Source organism: Pristiophorus japonicus, chromosome 23 (genome assembly GCF_044704955.1).
Source record: "Pristiophorus japonicus isolate sPriJap1 chromosome 23, sPriJap1.hap1, whole genome shotgun sequence".
Classification (NCBI taxonomy): domain Eukaryota; kingdom Metazoa; phylum Chordata; class Chondrichthyes; family Pristiophoridae; genus Pristiophorus; species Pristiophorus japonicus.
The window spans coordinates 52743174-52763059 of NC_091999.1; the positions used below are offsets into that span (position 1 = coordinate 52743174).

The following is a 19886-nucleotide window of genomic DNA, read 5'->3' on the forward strand; positions in this document are numbered from 1 at the left end:
TTTCATAAATCCATGCTGACTTGGACCAATCCTGTCACTGCATTCCAAATGGGCTGCTATTTCATCTTTAAAAATTAATTACAACATTTTCCCCACCACTGATGTCAGGCTAACCGGTCTATAATGACCCGTTTTCTCTCTCCCTCCTTTTTCAAAATGTGGTGTTGCATTAGTTACCCTCCTGTCCATACAAACTGATCGAGAATCGATGGACTGTTGGAAAATAATCACCAATGCATCCACTATTTATAGGGCCACTTCCTTAAGTACTCTGGGATGCAGACCATCAGGCCCCGGGGATTTATCGGCCTTTAGTCCCATCAATTTCCCTAACACAATTTCCCACAAATAAAGATTTTCTTCAGTTCCTCCTTCTCACTAGCCCCTCGGTCACGGACCATTTCCAGAAGATAATGCGCGTCTTCCTTCGTGAAGGCAGAACCAAAGTATTTGTTCAACTGGTCTACCATTTCTTTGTTCCCTATTATAAATTCACCTGAATTTGACTGCAAGGGACCTACGTTTGCCTTCACTACTCTTTTTCGCTTCACATATTTATAGAAGTGTTTATGTTCTCAGCAAGCTTCCTCTCATACTCTATTTTCCCCCTCCTAATTAAAGCCTTTGGCCTCCTCTGCTGAATTCTAAATTTCTCCCCGTCCTCGGGTTGATGCTTTTTCTGAGCAATGTATATGCCTCTTCCTTGGATTTAACGCTATCCTTAATTTTCCTTGTTAGCCACGGTTGAGCCACCTTCCCCATTTTATCTTTACTCCAGACAGGGATGTCCAATTGTTGAAGTTCATCCATGTGATCTTTATATGTTTTCCATTGCCTATCTGCCGGCAACCCTTTATGTATCATTTCCCAGTCTATTCTAGCCAATTCATGTCTCATACATCGAAGTTACCTTTCCTTAAGTTCAGGACCCCAGTCTCAGAATTAATTGTTTCACTCTCCACCTTAACAAAGAGTTGTACCTTATTGTGGTTACTCTTCCACAAGGGGCCTCGCACAACAAGATTGCTAATTAGTCCTTTCTCATTACACATCAAGCAGTCGAGGATGGCCAGCCCTCTAGATGGTCCCTCGACATATTGGTCGAGAAAACCATCCCTAATACACTCCAGCAAATCCTTCTCCACCGTATTGCTACCAGTTTGGTTAGCCCAATCTATGTGTAGATTAAAGTCGCCCATGATAACTAATGTACCTTTATTGCACACATCCCTACTTTCTTGTTGGATGCTGTCAGCAAACTCACTACGATTATTTGGTGGTACACAACTTCAACTAGCGTTTTTTTCCCTTTGATATTCCACAGATCCACCCACGTAGAATCCACGCGAATGTCCTTCCTGACTATTGCATTAATTTCCTCTTCAACCAGCAATGCCACCCCACCTCCTTTTCCTTTGTGTCTATCCTTCCTGACTGGTGAATACCCCTGGATGTTGCGTTGCCGGCCTCCGTCACCCTGGAGCCATTTCTCCGTGATGCCAATTGCATCATATTCATTAATTGCTGCCTGTGCAGTTAATTTCTCCACCTTATTACGAATACTCCTCGCATTGAGTCACAGTGCCTTCAGGCTTGTTATCTTAACATACCTTGTCCCTTTAGAAGTTTGCTGCAATGTGGCCCTTTTTGATTTTTTCCTTTGGGTTTCTCTGCCTTCCACCCTTACTTTTCTGCCCCCAAAGGTTCCCATCCCGCTACCATATCAGTTTAACCCCTACCCAACAACACGAGCAAACTCTCACTCGTGAACATTGGTTCTGCTGAGGTGCAGACCATCCGGTTTGCACAGGTCCCAGCTCCCACAGAACGGTTCCAATGTCCCAAGAAATTGAATCCCTCCCTTCTGCAACACACTGTCATCTGAACTATCCTGCGATTCCTACTCTGAAAAGTGGCAGCTCTCCCTGAGATTGCTACCTTTGAGGTCCGATTTGTTAATTTAGCTCCCAGCTCCCTTAATTCAGCTTCTAGATCCTCAGACACAGAGCGTCAGACTCAAACACATAAAGAGCACTCTAAAGACAGAGAGTGAGAGGCACAGATACATTGCACAATCCCATTTGTTTGAATGTTACAAAGTTATCGACAAATGCAGATTCAACAGAATAGATTCAGGTATAACTGAGCAGGATGGCAGGAAATCGGTTTGACTTTAAAGATTTACCAGGAGTGGGGTTCGAACCCATATAGGTATAAACCCATTGGATTTTCCGTCCAACGCCTGAACAACTCGGCCATCCTGGTTTTGTCAGTATTCGGATTTTGTTTCTGTGAGAATCTGGGCTGCAGCTCCACTCTCACAGACACAGGTTTTCAATGAGCATTTTCGAATATTTATAGTAATATTGACACAGGGAGACAGATAGAGAGAAAGACAGATAGAGACAATAATTCGGTTCTGTCTTTACAAAGGAAGATACAAAATACCTTCCGAATGTACGAGCGGACTGTGCATCTCGTGAGAATGAGGAACTGAAAGATATCCTTATTGGCGGGAAATTGTGATGGAGGAATTGTTGGGATTAAAAGCCGATAAATCCCCGGCTCCTGATAGTCTGCATCCCAGAGTACTTAAGGAAGTGGCCCTAGAAATAGTGGATGCATTGGTGATCATTTTCCAACAATCTATCGACTCTGGATCAGTTCCTATGGACTGGAGGGTAGCTAATGTGATGGCACTTTTTAAAAAAGGAGGGAGAGAGAAAGCAGCTAATTATAGACCGGTTAGCCTGACATCAGTCGTGGGGAAAATATTGGAATCAATCATTAAGGATGAAATAGCAGCCCATTTGGAAAGCAGTGACAGCATGGATTTATGAAAGTGAAATCACGCTTGACGAATGTTCTGGAATTTTTTGAGGATGTAATGAGTAGAGTGGACAAGGGAGAACCAGTGGATCTGGTGTATTTGGACTTTCAATAGGCTTTTGACAAGGTCCCGCACTAGAGATTGGTGCACAAAATCAAAGCGCATGGTATTGGGATTAATGTACTGACATGGATAGAGAACTGGTTGGCAGACAGGATGCAGAGAATCGGGATAAACGGGTCCTTTTCAAACTGGCAGGAAGTGAGTAGTGGGGTGCCGCAGGGCTCAGTGCTAGGACTCCAGCTCTTTACAATATACATGAACGATTTGGTTGAAGGAATAGAGTGTAATATCTCCAAGTTTGCGAATGACACTAAACTGGGTGGCGGTCCGAGCTGTGAGGATGACGCTCAGAGGCTGCAGGGTGAATTGGACAGATTAGGTGAGTGGGCAAATACATGGCAGATGCAGTATAATGTGTATAAATGTGAGGTTATCCATTTTGGGGGCAACAACACGAAGGCAGAATATTATCTGAATGGCGGAAAACTTGAAAAAGGGGAGGTGCAGTGAGACCTTGGTGTTATGGTTCATCAGTCACTGAAAGTGGGCATGCAGGTACAGCAGGCGGTAAAGAAGGCAAATGGTATGTTGGCTTTCGTAGCTAGAGGATTTGAATATAGGAGCCAGGAGATCTTACTGCAGTTGCGCAAGGCCTTCGTGAGGACACACCTGGAATATTGTGTTCAGTTTTGGTCTCCTAGTCTGAGGAAGGACGTTCCTGCTGTTGAGGGAGTGCAGCGAAGGTTCACCAGACTGATTCCAGGGATGGCAGGACTGTCATATGAGGAGAGATTGGATCAACTAGGCCTTTAATCACTGGCGTTTAGAATGATGAGAGGGGATCTCATAGAGTCATATAAGATTCTGACGGGACTGCACAGGTTAGATTCGGGAAGAATGTTCTCGATGTTGGGGAAGCCAGAACCAGGTGACATAGTCTTAGGATAAGGGGTAGGCCATTTAGCAGTGAGATGAGTAGAAACTTCTTCACTCAGAGAGTTGTTGACCTGTGGAATTCCCTGCCACAGAGAGTTGTTGAAGCCAGTTCATTGGATATATTCAAGAGGGAGTTAGATATGGTCCTTACGGTTAAGTGGATGAAGTGGGATGGAGAGGAAAACAGGAAAGGGTAACTGAAAGAATGATCAGCCATGATAATATTGAATGGCGGTGCAGGCTCGAAGGGCCTAATGGCCTACTCCTGCAGTTATTTTCTATGTTTCTATGTTTAAAAAACAGAAAATGATGCAAATACTCATCAGATTAGAGACAGGGACAAAATGAGACAGGCAAAGACACGGACAGGGAGGATGGGAAAGAGAGAGACAGTCAGACAGAGAGTCTGAGAGAATTGCATTGGAACAGAACTGGACACCGTGAGAAAGAGACAGATTGAGAGACAGAGACAAACAGAGAACCAGGCACAGACAGAGTGAGTCAGAGAGAAGCAGACTGAGGGAGACAAAGGCTCAAGCACACAAACACACACACAGTTCTCTAAAGAGAGAAAGGCAGAGACTGAGATACACAGCTACATTTCACAATTTCATTTCATGCTCGGCTTAGAGTGTCACAGAGTTACAGAAAATTGCAGATTCAACAGATGAAAATCATGTATCACTGGCCAGGATGGGAAAAATCTCTGTTAAATTAAAGAGATTCTAGGTTTGGGGTTCGAATCCACACGGGAAAAACCCATTGAATTTTATGGCCAATGCCGTAACCACTCGCCCATGCTGGTCTTTGTAGCGTTTGGATTCTGTCTCTGTGAGAATGTGGCCTTCAGCTCCACCCCCACAGCAACACACACACATACACATCGGGTTTCAGTGAGCAGTTACGAAAATTTTTTGTAATATTGACACGGGCGCAACTCTCCTATTCTTTTTCATGTAATGCTCTGGGAACTTTCACATCCAGCCGAGGTTGCAGACGGAGTTTCAATTTAACATTTCAGCTGATTGTCAACAGCTTCAACAATGCAAAATTCCCCAAGTACTGCACTTGAGTGTCAGCAAAGATTATCTGCTCAAGTCTCAGGAGTGGGACTTAAACACACAACCTCCCGATTCAGTCGAGAATAGAGCAAATGAACCAAGGCCGATACCAAAGATCACAACCGTATTATTTTCCCCAAGTTTTTCAAAAATTTCCAGCACATACCACATTCATGGTGATGATTTGCATCGACAGTTGCACATACACAGAGACATACATACAGATAGACATACACAGACACACACACACACAATAACCAAAAATATACACGCGTCAACATAGAAAAATAGAAACATAGAAATTAGTTGCAGGAGCAGGCCATTCGGCCCTTCGAGCCTGCACCACCATTCTTTAAGATCAAGGCTGATCATTCAACCTCAGTACCCATTTCCTGTTTTCTCTCCATATCCCTTGAACCCTTGAGTCGTAAGGGCCATATCTAACTCCCTCTTGAATATATCTAACTAACTGGCCTCAACAACTTTCTGTGGTAGAGAATTCCACAGGTTAACAACTCTCTGAGTGAAGACGTTTCTCCTCATCTCGGTACTAAATGGCTTACCCCTTAGTCTTAGACTGTGACCCCTGGTTCTCGAACTCCCCAGTAACGGAAACATTCTTGCTGCCACTCACTTGTCAAATTTCGTCAGAATTTTATTTGTTTCTATGAGATCCTCTCTCATTCTTCTAAACTCCAGTGGTTACCAGCCCAGTTGATCCAGTCTCTGCTCATATGTCAGTCCTGCCATCCCGGGAATCATGCTGGTGAACCTTCGCTGTACTCCCTCAATAGCAAGGACGTCCTTCCTCAGATTCGGAGACCAAAACTGAACACAATATTCCAGGAGTGGCCTCACCAAGGCACTGTACAACTGCAGTAAAACTTCCCTGCTCCTATACTCAAATCCCCTCGCTATGAAGGCGAACATGCCATTTACATTTTTCACCGCTTGCTGCACCTGCACACCAACTTTCAATGACTGATGTACCATGACACACAGATCAAGATATACACAGGTTGCCTTGGACAAATAGATGGATAGACAGGTAGGGTCACTGTCGCTACTTTGTCTGGCTTTTGCGTTTTTCAGTCGAGAATGCTGCCACTGAACCAAAGCCGATAGCAAAGTTCACAACCGTATTATTTTCCCCAAGTTTTTGGAAAAGTTCCAGGACATACCAAATTCATGGTGATGATTTCCACAGACATTTGCACATACACAGAGACATATATACAGATAGACAGACACAGAGACACACACATACATACATAACCAAAAATATACATGCACCAACGGACATGCACAGATGCCGGAGACATCTCGAGGGATAGACAGGCTGAGTCACTGTCGCTACTTTGGCTGATTTTTGCGTTTTTCTATCCGTATGAATCGTGAATATTGCAGATTAATAAAAATAAGAAATAGATATCAGTGTTGAAAGGTGTGGGACGTTATTCCACCTATCTCAGGATTAGTTTTGCAAAAACCTGGTTAAATTGTGAAGAAAATTGCTGAGAATCGTAGTCGGCAGGATTCGAACCTGAGCGCCGAAAACCCAAAGGAATTCAAGCCAATCGCATTAACCACTCGACCACAATTACTGCGTCTCTGGCACTTTAAATGTTACTCAGAAAAAACTCAGTCATCCATCTCTGTGCAGCAGACGGCCATAGAATCCTGAAAAAGTCTCTGTTTGCAAAAAATCTGGAAGAGGCAATCGCCTCTGGCTGTATTTTTACTGTTCTATATTGTTCTGGAACATTTTAATATGAATCTATACCAAGAAACAGAAGTAAATTTAGACATTTTGAAAAAACTGCTTTTCCATCGGGGAATTGAACCCGGTTCTATTGCTTAACAGGGGAGCAAAATCACGACTCTACGGACGAAGGTACGGGCGATGTCAGAGCAGTAATCGAGCTGTGAACAGAAGTCGACAGACACATTGAGAGACAGAGACAAACCGACAAACAGGGAGAGATAGACAGCGATAGAGGGACAACGAGAGACAGAAAGGGTGAGACTGAAAAGTCAGGCAGACTCTGAGAAAAAGACTCAAAAACCTACATATACAGAGATGTGTGTGTGTGATCAATAAAGAGAGAGAGGGAAAGAGTGAAAGAAAGACAGTGATAAAGACAGTGACAAGGAGAGAGACAGATAGAGAGAGAACGACAGGTCGAGAGAGAGACAAAGATATCAACTAAAAAAGGTTGGAAATACTCAGCAGGTTAGAGACAGGAACTACCAGCGACACGCAAAGAGAGGCAGATAGGCAGAAATATAGACAGACAGAGATGATGGGAAAGAGTTAGACAGTCAGACAGAGAGACTGAGAGAATACCATTCGAACAGAACTGGACACCGTGAGAAAGTGACAGACACATTGAGAACCAGAGACAAACAGGGAAACAGGGAGAGACAGACAATGAGATAGAGACAAAGGGAGACAGAAAGTTTGAGACTGAAAAGGAGGATCAGACTGAATGAGAAAAAGACTCAAACACATACATACATAGAGATGTATTTGCGTGCTCCATAAAGAGAGGGACGTAAATAGTGATGGAATGACAGAGAAAAGGAGAGGGACAAAGAGAGAGACAGAGAGGGCGACAGACAGAGAGAAAGACAGATAGAGAGATAGACATAGAGAAAAAACAGAACATAATGGAAATATTTATCAGGTTAGAGACAGGGATTAACAGAGACAGGCAAAGACATGGACAGACAGAGATAATGGGACTGAGATAGGCAGTCAGACTGAGAGAATCCCATTGCAACAGAACGAGACACCGTGAGAAAGAGACAGATTGAGAGACAGGGACAAACAGAGAAACAGGGACAGAGAGAGTGTGTCAGAGAGAGGCAGACTGAGAGAGACAATGACTCAAACACATTCACAGCTCTCTAAAGAGAGAGAGTGGCAGAGACCGAGCAACACAGATACATTTCACAATTTCATTTCATTGTCGGCTCAGAATGTCACATCGTTGCAGAAAATTGGAGATTCAGCAGATGAAAATCGGGTATCACTCGGCAGGATGGGAAAAATCTCTGTTTAATTAAGGAATCACCAGGAGTGGGGTTTGAACCCACGCAAGTATATAACCCATTACATCTTAAATGCAACGCCTTTACCACTCGGCCATCCTGGTCCTGATCCTGTCAATGGTTGGACTCTGCCTCTGTGAGAATCTGGGCTTCAGCTCCACCCCCACAGACACACAGAGACATTGGATTTCAGGAAGCATTTACGAACATTTTTCGTAATATTGACACGGGCGCAACTCTCCTATTATTTTTCGACGAAGGCTCTGGGAAGTTTCACATCCACCCGAGGGTGAAAATGGAGCTTCAATTTAAAATTTCAGCCGATGGTCAACAGCTTCAACAATGCAAAATTCCCCAAATACTGCATTTGAGTGTCATCCAAGGTGATGTGTTCAAGTCTCAGCAGTGGGACTTACACACACAACCTCCTGATTCAGTCGAGAATGGAGCCACTGAACCAAAACCGATACCAAAGATCACAACCGTATTATTTTCCCCAAGTGTTTTAAAAGTTCCGGGACGTACCAAATTCATGGTGATGATTTCCACAGACAGTTGCACATACACAGAGACATACATACAAATAGACATACACAGACACGCGCACACACAATAAAAAAATATACATGCATCAACATAGAAACATAGAAACATAGAAATTAGTTGCAGGAATATGCCATTCGGCCCTTCGAGCCTGCACCACCATTCAATAAGATCATGGCTCATCATTCAACCTCAGTACCCCTTTCCTGCTTTCCCTCCATACCACTTGATCTCTTTATCCATAAGGGCCATATCTAACTCCCTTTTGAATATATCTATGAACTGGCCTCAACGACTTTCTGCGGTTGAAAATTTCACAGGTAAACCACTCTCTGAGTGAAGAAGTTTCTCCTCATCTCGGTCATAAATGGCTTACCCCTTATTTTTAGACTGTAATCCTTGGTCTCAAATTCCCCAGCAATGAGAACATTCTTCCAGCCTCCAATCTCGTCATAATTGTATATGTTTCTGTGAGATCCCCTTTCATTCTTCTAAACTCCCGTGGATACCAGCCCAGTTGATCCAGTCTCTCCTCATATGTCAATCCTGCCATCCCGGGAATCATGCTGGTGAACCTTCGCTGTACTCCCTCAATAGCAAGGACATCCTTCCTCAGATTCGGGGACCAAAATTGAACACAATATTCCAGGTGTGACCTCACCAAGGCCCTGTACAACTGCAGTAATATCTTCCTGCTCCTATGCTCAAATCCCCTAGCTATGAAGGCGAACATGCCATTTGTTTTCTTCACCGCCTGCTGCACCTACATGCCAACTTTCAATGACTGATGTACCATGACACTCAGATCCAGATATACACAGGTTGCCTTAGACAAATAGATGGATAGACAGGCAGTGTGACTGTCGCTACTTTGGCTGGCTTTTGCGTTTTTCTATCCGTATGTATCGTGAATACTGCAGATTAATGTAAGAAAGAAAACAGCGGCTGCATCGAAAGATGTGGGACGTTGCTCTATCTATCTCAGAATCAGTTTTGCAGTAACGTGGTTAAATTGTGAAACAGAATGAAATATGCTGAGAAACATAGTCGGCAGGATTCAAACCTGCACGGAGAAACCCCGATGGATTTTTTGTCTATTGTCTTACCCACTCGGCCACGACTACGAGCTCGCTGCAACATTCAATTTTACTCAGATAAAACTCAGTCATCCATCTCTGTGCAGCAAACGGCCACAGAATCCGGAAAAAGTCTCCGTTTGCTAAAAATCTGGAAGAGGCAATCTCCTCTTCCTGTATTTGTACTGTTCTATATTGCTCTGGAACTTTTTAATATGAATCAACACCAAGAAACAAGTAAAATTCTGCATTTTGTAAATGCTGCCACCGCGTCGGGAAGTAGAACCACGGTCTCCGGCGGAACAGGCGGGGATACTTAGCACGATACTAACGAGCATGAGTTCCATCAGAGCAGGAAGCGAGCTGTGAATGAAACTGGACACGAAGAGAAGACGACAGACACATTGAGAGACAGAGACAAACCGATAATCAGGGAGAGACTGACAGCGAGATAGAGAAAATGAGAGACAGAAAATGTGATACTGAGAAGGAGAGGCAGACTGAGTGAGAAAAAGACTCAAACACACACATATACAGAGATGTGTGTGTGTGTGATCTATAAAGAGAGAGGGAAAGAGTGAGAGAAAGAGAGTAATAAAGAGAGTGACAAGGAGAGAGAGAGCGACAGATAGAGAGTGTCAGAGATAGAAACACTAATGCTGGAAATACTCAGCAGGTTAGAGACAGGAACTAACAGAGGCAGGCAAAGACATGGCCAGACAGAAATGATGGAAAACAGAGAGCCAGTCTTACAAAGAGTCTGAGAGAATCCCATTGGAACAGAACTGGACACCGTGGGAAAGAGACAGAGACACAGGAACAGACAGAGTGAGTCAGACTGAGAGTGAAAAACACACAAACACAAACACACCTCTCTAAAGAAAGAGACAGGCAGACACCGATACATTTCACAATTTCATTTCATTATCGGCTCAGAGTGTCACAGAGTTGCACATTCAACAGATAGAAATCGGGTATCACTGATGAGAATGGGAGGAAATCAGAGTTAAATTAAAGAAGTAGCAGGAGTCAGCTACGAGAACACGCGGGAAACATCCCATTTAATTTTAAGGCCAACGCCTTAATCACTCGGCTATCCTGGTCCTGTCAGAATATGGATTCTGTCTCTGTGAGAAACTGGGCTTCAACCCCACCCCCACAGACACACATACATGGAAGCTTTCAGTGAGCATTTACGAACATTTTTATTGATATTGACACGGGGGAAACTCTCCTATTCTTTTTCGAGTAAGGCTCTGGGACCTTTCACACCCACCCGATAGTGCAGACTCAGCTTCAATTTAACATTTCATCCGAAAGTCAACAGCTTCAACATTGCAAAATTCCCCAAGTGTGGCACTTGAGTGTCAGCCAAGATGATATGCTCAAGTCTCAGGGGTGCGACTTGAACACAAAAACTCCTGATTCAGTCGAGAATGCTGCCACTGAACCAAAGCCGATACAAACGTCCACAACCGTCTTATTTCCCCCAAGTCTTTTTATAATTTCCAGGACATACCAAATTCATGGTGATGATTTCCACAGACAGTTGCACATACACAGAGACATATATAGAGATCGACAGACACAGAGACATACCCACATACATAACCAAAAATTTACACGCACCAACGGACATGCACAGATGCCTTCAACATATAAAGGGATAGACAGGCTGACTCACTTTCGCAACTTTGACTGATTTTTGTGTTTTCCTATCCGTATGTATCGTAAATATTGCAGATTAATAAAAATGAGAAAAAAATGTCATTGTTCAAAGGTGTGGGACGTTATACCATCTATCTCAGGATCAGTTTTGCAAAGTTCTGGTTAAATTGTGAAATGGAATGAAAAAATGCCGAGAATCGTAGTGGACAGGCCTCAAAACTACGCAGGGAAAACCCAATGGATTTTTAATCCATCGTCTTAACCACTCGGCCACTTCGAATGCGACTCTGTCTTCTTAAACATTAATCAGAAAAAACTCAGTCATCCATCTCTGTGCAGCAGACGGCCAGAGAATCCTGTAAAAGTCTCCGTTTACTAAAAATCTGGAAGAGGCAATCTCCTCTCCGTGTATTTTTCCAGTTGTACATGGCTCTGGAACTTTTTAACATGAATCTCTACCAAGAAACAGAAGTAAAATTTTACATTTGAAAACACCTGGCTTCCAGTCGGGGAATTGAAACCCGGTCTCCCGCGTGACAAGCGGGGATACTCACCACTATACTAACGAGGAACTTAGAGGTAGCAGCTCTTCAGAGCAGGAATCGAGCTGTGCACAGAACTGGACACCATGAGAAATCGACAGACACATTGAGAGACAGAGACAAACCGACAAGCAGGGAGAGACAGACAGCGAGTTAGAAACAACAAGACTCAGAAAGAGTAAGACTGAGAAGGATAGGCAGACTTAGTGAGAAAAAGACTCAAATGCATACATATACAGAGATGTGTGTGTGTGTGATCTATTAAGAGAGAGAGGGTAAGAGTGAGATAAAGACAATGATAAAGACAGTGACATGGAGAGAGACAGATGGAGAGAGAGCGATAGAGACTAAAACAGAAAATGATGGAAATACTTCTCAGCTTACAGGCAGGGACTAACAGAGACAGGCAAAGACATGGACAGACCGAAATGATGGGAAAGAGAGAGCCAGTCAGACAAAGAGTCTGAGAGAATCCCATTGGAACAGACGTGGGCACCTTGAGAAAGAGACAGATTGAGAGACAGAGACAAACGGAGAAACAGGTACAGACAGAGTGAGTCAGACTGAGAGAGACAAAGACTCAAACATAAAAACACATACACAACTCTCTGAAGAGAGAAAGAGAGGTCTAGACCGAGCGACACAGATACATTTCACAATTTCCTTTCATTATCGGTTCAGAGTGTCACATTGTTACAGAAAATTGCTTATTCAACCGATAAAAATCCGGTCTCACTGATCAGAATGGGAGGAAATACGCGTTAAATTGAAGAGATACCAGGAGTGGGGTACGAACCCACGCGGGAAAAAACCGATTGAATTTTAAGGCCAACACCTTAACCACTCGGCTATCCTGTTTCTGTGAAAACCAAGATTCTGTCTCTGTGAGAAACTGGGCTTCAACCCCAACCCCACATACAAACACAGACACATCGGCTTTCAGTGAGCATTTACGAACATTTTTAGTAATATTGACAAGGAGGCAACTCTCCTATTCTTTTTCGAGTAATGCACTGGGAACTTTCATATCCACCCGAGGGTGCAGACAGAGCTTCACTTTAACATTTCATCCGAAAGTGAAATCTTCAACAATGCAAAATTCCCCAAGTGGTGCACTAGAGTGTTAGCCAAGATTATATGCTCAAGTCTCAGGAGTGCGACTTGCACAAACAAACTCCAGATTCAGTCGAGAATGCTGCCACTGAACCAAAGCCGATACAAAAGATCACAACCGTATTATTTTCCCTAAGTCTTTTTCATAAGTTCCAGGACATGCCAAATTCATGGTGATGATTTGCAGAGACAGTTGCACATACACAGAGACATATATAGAGATAGACAGACACAGAGACACACACACACATAATTAAAAATTTGCACGCACCAACGGGCATTCACAGATGCCTGAGACATCTCGAGGGATAGACAGGCTGAATCACTGTCGCAACTTTGACTGATTTTTCCATTTTCTTATCCGGAAGTATCGCGAATATTGCAGATCAATAAAAATGAGGAAAAAATGTCAGTGTTGAAAGGTGTGGGTCGTTATTCCATCTATCTCAGGATCAGTTTGGCAGAGAACCGGTTAAATTGTGAAATGGAATGAAAAATGCTGAGAATCGTAATCGGCAGGATTCGAACCTGCGCGGGATAACCCAATGGATTTCTCGTCCATCGCCTTAACCACTCGGCCACGACTACTGTGTCGCTGCCTTGTTAAACGTTACTCAGAAAAAACTCAGTCATCCATCTCTGTGCAGCAGACGGCCAAAGACTCCTGAAAAAGTCTCTGTTTGCTAAAAATCTGGACGAGGCAATCTCCTCCACCTGTATTTCTACAGTTCGATATTGCTCTGGAACTTTTTAATATGAATTTCTTCCAAGAAACAGAAGTAAAATTCTACAATTTGAAACAACTGCCTCCCACGTGACATGCGGGGATACTCACCACTATACTAACGAGGAACTGACGTGTACCAATTCTGTCAGAGCATTAATCGAGCCACTGTGAACAGAACTGGACACCATGAGAAGTCGACAGACACATTGAGAGACAGAGACAAACCGACAAACAGGGAGAGACAGACAGCGAGATAGAGACAACGAGAGACAGAAAGTGTGAGACTGAGAAGGAGAGGCAGACTGAGTGAGAAAAAGACTCAAACATATACATATACAGAGATGTGTGTGTGTGATCTATTAAGAGAGAGAGAGGGAAAGAGTGAGAGAAAGACAATGATAAAGACAGTGACAAGGAGAGAGACAGATGGAGAGAGAGCGATAGAGACTAAAACAGAAAATGATGGAAATACTTCTCAGCTTACAGGCAAGGACTAACAGAGAAAGGCAAAGACATGGACAGACCGAAATGATGGGAAAGAGAGAGCCAGTCAGACAAAGAGTCCGAGAGAATCCCATTGGAACAGACGTGGCAGCGTGAGAAAGAGACAGATTGAGAGACAGAGACAAACAGAGAAACAGGGACAGACAGAGTGAGTCAGACTGAGAGAGACAAAGACTCAAACATAAAAACACATACACAACTCTCTGAAGAGAGAGAGAGAGGTAGAGACCGAGCGACACAGATACATTTCACAATTTCATTTCATTATCGGTTCAGAGTGTCACATTGTTACAGAAAATTGCTGATTCAACCGATGAAAATCCGGTCTCACTGATCAGAATGGGAGGAAATACGCGTTAAATTGAAGAGATACCAGGAGTGGGGTACGAACCCACGCGGGAAAAAACCCATTGAATTTTAAGGCCAACACCTTAACCACTCGGCTATCCTGTTTCTGTTAGAACCAGGATTCTGTCTCTGTGAGAAACTGGGCTTCAACCCCAACCCCACATACAAACACAGACACATCGGCTTTCAGTGAGCATTTACGAACATTTTTAGTAATATTGACAAGGAGGCAACTCTCCTATTCTTTTTCGAGTAATGCACTGGGAACTTTCATATCCACCCGAGGGTGCAGACAGAGCTTCACTTTAACATTTCATCCGAAAGTGAAATCTTCAACAATGCAAAATTCCCCAAGTGGTGCACTAGAGTGTTAGCCAAGATTATATGCTCAAGTCTCAGGAGTGCGACTTGAACAAACAAACTCCAGATTCAGTCGAGAATGCTGCCACTGAACCAAAGCCGATACAAAAGATCACAACCGTATTATTTTCCCTAAGTCTTTTTCATAAGTTCCAGGACATGCCAAATTCATGGTGATGATTTGCAGAGACAGTTGCACATACACAGAGACATATATAGAGATAGACAGACACAGAGACACACACACACATAATTAAAAATTTGCACGCACCAACGGGCATTCACAGATGCCTGAGACATCTCGAGGGATAGACAGGCTGAATCACTGTCGCAACTTTGACTGATTTTTCCATTTTCTTATCCGGAAGTATCGCGAATATTGCAGATCAATAAAAATGAGGAAAAAATGTCAGTGTTGAAAGGTGTGGGTCGTTATTCCATCTATCTCAGGATCAGTTTGGCAGAGAACCGGTTAAATTGTGAAATGGAATGAAAAATGCTGAGAATCGTAGTTGGCAGGATTCGAACCTGCGCGCGATAACCCAATGGATTTCTAGTCCATCGCCTTAACCACTCGGCCACGACTACTGTGTCGCTGCCTTTTTAAACATTACTCAGAAAAAACTCAGTCATCCATCTCTGTGCAGCAGACGGCCAAAGACTCCTGAAAAAGTCTCTGTTTGCTAAAAATCTGGACGAGGCAATCTCCTCCACCTGTATTTTTACAGTTCGATATTGCTCTGGAACTTTTTAATATGAATTTCTTCCAAGAAACAGAAGTAAAATTCTACAATTTGAAACAACTGCCTCCCACGTGACAGGCGGGGATACTCACCACTAAAGTAACGAGGAACTGACGTGAACCAATTCTGTCAGAGCAGTAATCGAGCCACTGTGAACAGAACTGGACACCATGAGAAGTCGACAGACACATTGAGAGACAGAGACAAACCGACAAACAGGGAGAGACAGACAGCGAGATAGAGACAACGAGAGACAGAAAGTGTGAGACTGAGAAGGAGAGGCAGACTGAGTGAGAAAAAGACTCAAACATATACATATACAGAGATGTGTGTGTGTGATCTATTAAGAGAGAGAGAGGGAAAGAGTGAGAGAAAGACAATGATAAAGACAGTGACAAGGAGAGAGACAGATGGAGAGAGAGCGATAGAGACTAAAACAGAAAATGATGGAAATACTTCTCAGCTTACAGGCAGGGACTAACAGAGACAGGCAAAGACATGGACAGACCGAAATGATGGGAAAGAGAGAGCCAGTCAGACAAAGAGTCCGAGAGAATCCCATTGCAACAGACGTGGCAGCGTGAGAAAGAGACAGATTGAGAGACAGAGACAAACAGAGAAACAGGGACAGACAGAGTGAGTCAGACTGAGAGAGACAAAGACTCAAACATACAAACACATGCACAACTCTCTGAAGAGAGAGAGAGAGGTAGAGACCGAGCGATGCAGATGCATTTCACAATTTCATTTCATTATCGGTTCAGAGTGTCACATTGTTACAGAAAATTGCTGATTCAATCGAAGAAAATCCGGTCTCACTGATCAGAATGGGAGGAAATCCGTGTTAAATTAAAGAGATACCAGGAGTGGGGTACGAACCCACGCGGGAAAAAAACATTAACATTTAAGGCCAACGCCTCAACCACTCGGCTATCCTGGTCCTGTGAGAACCTGCATTCTGTCTCTGTGAGAATATGTGCTTCAACCCCAACCCCACATACAAGCACATACACATCAGCTTTCAGTGAGCATTTACGAACATTTTTAGTAATATTGAGACGGGGGCAACTCTCCTATTCTTTTTCGAGTAATGCACTGGGAACTTTCATATCCACCCGAGGGTGCAGACGGAGCTTCAATTTAACATTTCATCCGAAAGTCAACAGCTTCAACATTGCAAAATTCCCCAAGTGCTGCACTTGATTGTTAGCCAAGATGATAATGCTCAAGTCTCAGAAGTGCGACTTGAACACACAAACTCCCGATTCAGTCGAGAATGCTGCCACTGAACCAAAGCCGGTAAAAAAGTTCACAACCTTATTATTTCCCCCAAGTCTGTTTTTTAAGTTCCAGGACATACCAAATTCATGGTGATGATTTCCACAGACAGTTGCACATACACAGAGACATATATAGAGATAGACAGACACAGAGACCCACACACACATAACCAAAAATGTGCACGCACCAACGGGCATGCACAGATGCCTTCGTCATCTCGAGGGATAGACAGGCTGAATCACTGTCGCAACTTTGACTGATGTTTGCGATTTTTGAAACGAATGTATCGTGAATATTGCAGATTAATAAAAATGAGAAAAAAATGTCAGTGTTGAAAGGTGTGGGACGTTATTCCATCTATCTCAGGATCAGTTTGGCAGAGAACCGGTTGAATTGTGACATGGAATGAAAAATGCTGAGAATCGCAGTCGGCAGGATTCGAACATTCGTGGGATAACCCAATGGATTTCTAGTCCATCGCATTAACCACTCGGCCACGACTACTGTGTCGCTGTGTTTTTAAACGTTACTCAGAAAAATCTCAGTCATCCATCTCTGTGCAGCAGAGGCCAAAGACTCCTGAAAAAGTCTCCGTTTGCTAAAAATCTGGACGAGGCAATCTCCTCTACCTGTATTTTTACAGTTCTGTATTGCTCTGGAACTTTTTAAGATGAATCTCTACCAAAAACAAAAGTAAAATTCTACATTTTTAAACAACTGTCTCCCCGTCGGGGAATTGAACCCCGCTCTACTGCGTGACCGGTGGGGATACTCACCACTATACTAACGAGGAACTGACAGGTACCAGTTCTGTCAGAGCAGCAATCGAGCTGTGCACAGAACTGGACACCATGAGAAGTCGACAGACACATTGAGAGATGGAGACAAACCGACAAACAGGGAGAGACAGACAGCGAGATAGAGACAACAAGAGAGACAGAAAGTGTGAGACTGAGAAGGAGAAGCAGACTAAGTGAGAAAAAGACTCAAACACATTCATATACAGAGATCTGTGTATGTGTGATCTATTAAGAGAGAGAGAGGGTAAGAGTGAGAGAAAGAAAATGATAAAGACAGTGACAAGGAGAGGAACAGACACAGAGAGAGATAGAGACTAAAACAGAAAATGATGGAAATACTTCTCAGGTTACAGGCAGGGACTAACAGAGACAGGCAAAGTCATGGACAGACCGAAATGATGGGAAAGAGAGAGCCAGTCAGACAAAGAGTCTGAGAGAATCCCATTGGAACAGACGTGGGCACGGTGAGAAACAGACAGATTGAGAGACAGAGACAAACAGAGAAACAGGGACAGACAGAGTGAGTCAGACTAAGAGAGACAAAGGATTAAGCATACAAACCTCTCTAAAGAGAGAGAGAGGGAGAGGCAGAGACCGAGCGACATCGATACATTTCACAATTTCATTTCATTATCGGTTCAGAGTGTCACATAATTACAGAAAATTGTTGATTCAAAGGATGACAATCCGATATCACTGATCAGAATGGGAAGAAATCCGCGTGAGATTGAAGAGATAGCAGGAGTGGGGTACGAACACACGCGGGAAAAAAAATTCAATTCAATTTTAAGGCCAACACCTTAACCACTTGGCTAACGCCTCAACCACTCGGCTATCCTGGTCCTGTGAGTACCTGGATTCTGTCTCTGTGAGAATCTGGGCTTCAACCCCAACCCCACATACAAACACATGCATATCAGCTTTCAGTGAGCATTTACGAACATTTTTAGTAATATTGACACGGGGGCAACTCTATTCTTTTTCGAGTAATGCACTGGGAACTTTCATATCCACCCGAGGGTGCAGACGGAGCTTATACTTAACATTTAATCCGAAAGTCAACAGCTTCAACATTGCAAAATTCCCCAAGTGCTGCACTTAAGTGTTAGACAAGATCATAATGCTCAAGTCTCAGAAGCGCGACTTGAACACACAAACTCCCGATTCAGTCGAGAATGCTGCCACTGAACCAAAGCCGATACAAAAGTTCACAACCTTATTATTTCCCCCAAGTCTTTTTTATAAGTTCCAGGACATACCAAATTCATGGTGATGATTTCCACAGACAGTTGCACATACACAGAGACATATATAGAGATAGACAAACACAGAGACATACACACACATAACCAAAAATTTGCACGCACCAACAGACATGCACAGATGCCTTCGTTATCTCGAGGGATAGACAGGCTGAATCACTGTCGCAACTTTGACTGATGTTTACGATTTTTGAAACGGATGTATCGTGAATATTGCAGATTAATAAAAATGAGAAAAAAATGTCAGTGTTGAAAGGTGTGGGACGTTATTCCATCTATCTCAGGATCAGTTTGGCAGAGAACCGGTTAAATTGTGAAATGGAATGAAAAATGCTGAGAGTTGTAGTCGGCAGGATTCGAACCTGCGTGGGATAACCCAATGGATTTCTAGTCCATCGCCTTAACCACTCGGCCACGACTACTGTGTCGTTGCCTTTTTAAACGTTACTCAGAAAAAATTCAAGCACGCCAAGGTCCCTCTGTTCATCTACACTTCTCAGTGTCCTACCATCTATTGTGTATTCCCTTTCCTTGTTAGCCCTCACCAAATGCATTACCTCACACTCCTGCGGATTGAATTCCATTTGCCCCTGCTCTGCCCACCCGACAGGTCCATTGATACCTTCCTGCAGTCGACAGCTTTCTTCTTCATTATCAACCACACGGCCAATTTTCCTGTCATCTGCAAACTTCGTAGTCATACCCCTTACATTCAAGTCTAAATCATTGATGTATACCAGAAACATCCTTCCAGGAACAAAAACACCCATTGACCATTAACCTTTGCTTCCGACCTCAGCCAATTTTGGATCCAAGTTGCCACTTGCCTTGTATCCCATGGGCTATTACTTTAATGACCAGTCTGCCATGTGGGATCTCATCAAAAGCCTTCTTAAAATCCATATACACAACGTCAAACACAACACCGTCATCGACCCTCCGTGTGACCTCCTCAAAAACTACAATCAGTTTAGT

At 43.4% G+C, this 19886-nt stretch overlaps 4 non-coding genes across 4 annotated transcripts; all 4 read right to left on the bottom strand.

Moving 5' to 3' along the window:
• Positions 1–7964: 7964 nt before the first annotated feature.
• On the bottom strand, positions 7965–8048 carry trnal-uaa (transfer RNA leucine (anticodon UAA)). Its single transcript has one exon. It is a non-coding gene; the product is annotated as a tRNA-Leu (tRNA).
• A 5345-nt stretch (positions 8049–13393) lies between these two features.
• trnas-aga (transfer RNA serine (anticodon AGA)) lies at positions 13394–13474 on the bottom strand. Its single transcript has one exon. It is a non-coding gene; the product is annotated as a tRNA-Ser (tRNA).
• Positions 13475–14487: 1013 nt separating this feature from the next.
• trnal-uaa (transfer RNA leucine (anticodon UAA)) lies at positions 14488–14570 on the bottom strand. Its single transcript has one exon. It is a non-coding gene; the product is annotated as a tRNA-Leu (tRNA).
• Positions 14571–19252: 4682 nt separating this feature from the next.
• trnas-aga (transfer RNA serine (anticodon AGA)) lies at positions 19253–19333 on the bottom strand. Its single transcript has one exon. It is a non-coding gene; the product is annotated as a tRNA-Ser (tRNA).
• Positions 19334–19886: the final 553 nt, after the last annotated feature.